Raw genomic sequence first — 6073 nt, forward strand, 5'->3', positions numbered from 1 at the left:
TGTTAAATATGCACGCTATAATTAAAATACTACACCTGATACTGATGATATTTTGAAGGGCAGCATATCTTGTTGCTAGTATCAAAAGTGATTCTAACCATGTTACCTTGAAAAGTCAGTACTTGTTTTTTGGCAGTTTACATACCATTGTATGTACACACAACCACCTGACTATGCACCTACTTTCTCCCTGTATGTACCACATCCTTTCATCAAAGAACTACTCGAAGACATTTGGGTGTAAAAGAGAGGGTGGAGCGTGCGCTCGTGGATTGCACGAACTGCTTTATTAAAAAAAAAACGGGGCTGGTGCTCGCTACCGTCACTGCACAGAACCAGTTCAGTGCACAGCACAGGGCGTGCGCGCGCCCACGTTTCAGCGAGCTCGCGCGCGCACCCGGCGTCAGGAGGCGAATGCGGTAACGGAAAACAAGGATCGGAGGAGAAGCGAGGAGGCTGAGTGTACGAGAGTCCCCTACTTTGCAACGAAAAATACATGATATCTTGTTATTATATGAGTACCAGATCCACGAAAAGAGACATTGGAGATACAATAGGGTAAGATTTATTTGGTTTTATTTCCGGTGGAGGTTTTATCTGGCAAGAAAGCGAACTGGTGAAATTGACGATGTGGCTGCAAATTTTGCGCCTCCTTTCTGTCTCAAAATGGCGGACAGGCCGTTGGAGCAGCATATAAGGTTGGAAAATAGAAAAACAGGCAATATTTGTTTTTATTTGGTCGCAGTGGAATACGACATCGGTTTGCAACCATACAGACTGCCTCCTTGTCGTTTTATCTCCGAGTGGGTCAACTTTTTTTGAAAGTATTTACATGTTTGTAGTATGTTTTTACACTTTATTTTGCAGGTAACGTTAGCTTGGCTAGCAAGCTAACTAACAGCCAGCTATGGTCGAATAACGCTGTCCTCAATGTGAAAAGGTCGAAAGTTGAATGTGGTTCGGAACATTTAATAATTTCGGAGATTTTGTTGTCTGGTAAGGAATGTTGGTTAGTTTTTGCGAGCTGAGGAGTTTGATGTTGAAAACGCCGGGAATCAAATTTAGCTGAGCGAGGAGGATGAGAAAGGGCGTGTTGATATCGGTTGGTTAGCCTTTAGATGCTAACTAGCTAGATTTACGCCGATCACAGATGGCTAACTGTTGGCACTCTGTGGAGTTAATTGGAGTGGTTTGCTAGGTGGGTAACTAGCTGCACTTTGGCTGTTTTGCTGGAAACCACGCTGCTTTTAATTTGGACATGGTAAATTAGTGCAGTTTTACAAATATTGAAGATTATCCTGCAAATGAACTTTGCCATGTTACACACGTAAGGCTGAGTAACTTACTTGGCTAACCAGATGTGTGGTTGGCTAACTAACTTAGCCACTTAATAATATAACTGTTACTTGAAATGTTCGCTACTTAGCTAGCGGGCGAATGGCTAGGTTGTTAGCGCTAGCTGGCAGACTACGTGGTGTTATAGGAGCTAATAAGACGGCTAATGTTAGCTTTCTTTGTCAAAGTGGTGAAAATGGTTACCGCGACCCCGTTGTTTTGTCATCCATAAGTTGTTAGCCAATATTAGCTTGTCACTGCTACTTAGCTAGCACATTTGTTTTATTTCATAGAAACCTGTTGGTCGGCTCGCTATTCTAACTAGCTACCTTAGTGGCTGTACGCAATTAACTGTTTGGTAACACTAGACAGAGGAGCCTGGCTAGCTAGCCTTTGGACTTGAAATTTTTAAAGGTAACGTTATTCGCGACCTTGGACAGGTTTTCGAATATTGCCATGTCTAATAAGTAGTGTACTCTTGCAGACACAGGGCGCAAGTGACATGCAAGTATAACGTATCTGTGAGTGTTATCTTTGGTTAAATATTCCAAGTTTTGTCACGCATAAATAAATGATTTATTGAAAGGGTGGAGTTCTCGCCATTAGACATTCTCTCATCCGTTGCAATTCAAGATGCACGAGGACGAAATGTCAGCTTCTTGGCGACTGCGGTTACGTTTGTTTAGCTCGATAGCTAACTGTCCAAGAATGTAAGCCATCCGTGTATCCCTGTCACATTTGGACAGCTAGCGTTACAGTTTTAAAACCTAAGCCACGTGGCATTTGTAGTTTATTGGTGATCGTGAATATAACGTCGACATGCTTCTAACGAATATAGTTATCTCCCGTTCACCTGTTTATTCAAAAAATAGGGCAGTACATGACTTGGAATGTCTATCTGTATGCGGTTACCCACAGTGCCAAGATGCGATTAGATTCATCGAAGGCTCGACGTAGCTAGTGAGAAATTGGCGCGTTTATGGTTTGCAGTGCTAATAGAGAAACAGTGGATGTTTATGATTTTCATTCAGTTTGCAAGCGTTTTTTGCAGTGCTGTGGTGTCCCACGTTCAATTGTCACCGGGTACCAGCTAACGTTACCAACAGTGGCTATACAAATTAGGGTGGAGCAGGCAACACGCATTCGGGAAAAAAACTAGAAGCTGGATGCTTTTGAAGGAGACAAGCGACTGCTTCCTTTAGATATCTTCGGTACGTTATGTCCTGTCGTTCTGTTTTATACTGCGATCTGCTCGGTGTCTCGATTCCGGCCTCCTTGTCTATTCTGTTCTGGGGTGGGGTGGGCGGCGGCCCCTTTCATCGCGAGCGGAGAAACGGGCTTGCAAATGTTCCCCCTTTTACCGCAGGGTGGAACGCGACGCGCTCCTCTAAAACTGACCAGTCACTGGCCTATCTTTCTCCGCCCTGTCACGGTGAACTCACCATTTCGCGTTGCTCCCCGGGCCGGTGCATCACGATGCTACATTTAACAGCCTGTGGGACGGAGAATAGCGGCCGATGCGGAATCTACGCCTGAATCGGAATGAAGTGGCATTTCCTGATGGTTGGTCCCCGTGTATTTTGTGAACAGATACATTTTTTTTGAGCGCTGGAGTGGTGTACAGGGTTTTTTTAAACTGGTGTTAGATATACGCCTGTCAAATAAGTTGCAATACAGCAATAGCCGCGAGTCTATGAGGGCGTGGCATAATTTATGTTTTTTTATGGTAGATTTTATTATTGGGGCCGTTAGGTTAGCCACATTTGATAACGTGTAGGCTAATGGATAGTTCATTAAGCACCTGATGTAGAAAATGGCAGCGAGCAAGGTCCAGGCGACGTCACTGCTGGCATTATATAAACTAATTTATCGATCGCAATTCTGCTTACCGCTCTGACTAATCATCCTCTGAGACTCAGCGTTGAGTGGCGGTCCGGATATTTCACAGGAACCGGATCCCGCGGTAAATGAGAACAGTAACTGAATGGCTAGATTCCGCTCATTTTACGGGAATCGGGACTGGAATGCGTTCGGGCAATGGGCCGCCCTCTGTGTTCATTTGACTTGATCCCGCAGTGTTAAATTGGGACATTCTTGTTAGACTCTGGAGAGCAGAGAGCTCTATCAGTGGAATGAACCCAGCCCCATGTATAAGTGTGTGGTCAAGTCAGCAGAATGAATTGGGCAGTGACACAGCCCCCCCCCCCCCCCCCCCCCCCCCGGGATGCACCAGGTGACAGTGTAGTCAGGGGTGATCATGCATGTCTTTCACATTTGTACCACCGCAAAGAACCCCCCCCCCCCCTTCATTCTCCGCTCATTTAGATTAAATGGATGTCTTGGAAAAATCCAATAACCCGTTCCGATTCGCGGGGTCACGGCACAATCATCCTGGGACAGGTTTTCATTTTGTCTCTGCCCTGCGTAAGATAACCCACCTGTGCGATCGGGCCGGGGAACCTGAGGCCCGTCTGACGCCGGCGAAAGTGAAAATGAAATTATGGCTCCATTTGTTACGTATGTGGGTGGAGAGGTTTCGCTTGCCCTCTGTAGGCCTGTGTGACTCTGAAAGTGTCCCCCGCTGTCATTCGCTCCCTGTCCTCTGTTCAGTAGGCGGTGGAAGATCCCCCCAGTACAGCATCTTGTGTTTTTATTGTGTTTTTTTTTTTTTTACAGTTGCCCTGTAGAAGCACAGTTGCCCTGGACCCTGTTTGAGGAATATGCAGCACCTTAAGCAGCCTTCCTTCAGTGTGACTCTATCGGTGTTTGGGGACTGCAGATTTGACTTAAATAGCAGGGAACGGGCTGCACAGAATGTATGTGAACAAGTTAAGTAGGATTAGGCGGAGAGGCTTAAGCACATTCTGGTGAAGCTTGGCCGGTTTACAAACAGACCCCCCCGTTCCCACAGGATTGGGGGGGGGGCTTGCGTCTGAACACAGCCTTAACCTGAGGACCTGGGGCATTAATATTTACACCCCCACCTCAAGCTGCTCTTTGTTGTGAGTAAAAACAGAAAAACACGTTCCAGTTCCTCACGGTTCTGCATGGCTGGTCTTCCTGTTTTAACCTCATCTGGAGCAGAGCCTGAGCTGGAGTGCTATTGATAGGTGCTGCTGTTCATTAAGACTGGTTTTGTAGCCTGTCTTTATCGGCTGGGCTGAGTGATTTCAGAATCGAGATGTGATCGATATTATGACTGGAATTTTATTTATTTTTTTGGGGCTGTTTCTTCCCTCTCTGATTTTTTTGTGTATGATCATAAAGAACCCCTGAGGTGGTGCTGTGGGTTGCTGCTGATTTGAGCGTTGGGCTTTTGTGGAAATCCCAGAATGGAACAAGCTTTTGTATTTTGACGCCTCCTGTTTAGAACAAAAGAGAAGAGAAACCGTTGAGGACTCTTTCCCTGACAGACGGGTCGAGTAACAGTTAAGATTTTCATCATGCTTACTTCAATTATAATTAGAATTATTTTAAAATGGGGGGTTGTGTATTGTTCTGTACTTTGGGTCCCCAGTGCCTGCCTGTCTGAGTGATGTTTGGTTGGCACGGCGACAGCGTGTGGTGATTATGAATGTAATAGCGAGAGACGTGTGCTTCACACTTGTGATTAGGTTGGCTTCTCTGGCAGGTAATCAATGGCTGGCTTTAATCCCCCCCCATCCCCCCCCCCCCCCCCGCTTACCTGGCTTCTGGAACGGCTGCCTCCTCGCACACCCTCCCATCGCTCCGTCAGTTTCCTCCCTGGATGGGCTTTATGGTCTGGTAGTCACGGCAACGCAGTCAGGAGGCTGAGGCTTGGTCCAGGGCCCGGGGCAGTGTTCCTGTTTATGTCTCTGCTTGCGCTCGTTTCAGTATTGATACCTGAGATCAGTCTTTCAGACTCCGGTGTGCAAAGTCATAAGTGCTGCCAACTGTGACCATTTTTCCTTAAAAAATGCTCTTCCCCCCCCCCCCATTTTTTTGTCAGAATTGGGTGGCCTGTTAGCTGGCCTCGTGCTGCTGGTCTCAGTTTGTTCCTGTATTGCTTTGTCTCTCCCGTGTCTGTTCCGCACTCGTGCAGCAGATCGTTTGCTCGTGTGCTGTAGCGCTAACTCATGTGATTTTACACTGCGCTGCTCTGTCGCCGTTTAGTACTGCTGTGTTTATGGTGCTGTAGCTCAGGGGTGCTGTGTGTGTATGCAGTGTGTGTGCTGTGTTCGGCACAGGGGCTATTTAAAGGACACTAACACCCTTAGTGTGGTCGGTGTGTGCTGAAGCTAAAGGAAGATTTCTGCTCTGAGGACAAAGTGCTGTTCTGTGCTCTATTGTCTGATCAGCAGCAGAGTGGGCTGTGGAGCATGTGTTCAGTTCCCCCCCCTCTCTTTCCCTCCCTCCCTCCCTCTCTCCCTCTCCCTTGCTCTCTCCTGGACTGCATGCCTTGTGTTTGCGGGTTAGATTCTTATCGTGTTTCTGCTGCCCTTGGTGTTGGGTGTTTGGTTTTGGGTGGCGGACGGACACAAGCGCTCCTCTGTCATTGTGTACGGCGTGTTCTGGAGCGGCGGTCTCTGGAGCGGCCGGTTCTGGAGCGTGCGGATGCCGAACACGCGGCCCGGAACCCGCTGACCGGTTCTCCTGGGCCAGCCCGGCCCATTCGGTCCAGAGGGCCGTTTAACGCACACACAGCTCGCAGGAGGGACTCTGAGGCCTGTAGCTGATCGCGGGAGGGACTCTGAGGCCTGTAGCTGATCGCGGGAGG

General features: G+C 47.7%; 1 protein-coding gene across 1 annotated transcript in view; it reads left to right on the top strand.

Annotated features, from left to right (window-relative positions):
* The first annotated feature begins 400 nt into the window (after positions 1–400).
* LOC118235554 (lissencephaly-1 homolog A) overlaps positions 401–6073 on the top strand; it is a 36133-nt gene continuing 30460 nt past the window's right edge. Inside the window, exon 1 of the mRNA XM_035433005.1 lies at positions 401–558. The gene's annotated coding sequence lies outside the window, so the exon portion shown is untranslated. The remainder of the gene's footprint in view (positions 559–6073) is intronic.

Source organism: Anguilla anguilla, chromosome 9 (assembly GCF_013347855.1).
Source record: "Anguilla anguilla isolate fAngAng1 chromosome 9, fAngAng1.pri, whole genome shotgun sequence".
NCBI lineage: Eukaryota > Metazoa > Chordata > Actinopteri > Anguilliformes > Anguillidae > Anguilla > Anguilla anguilla.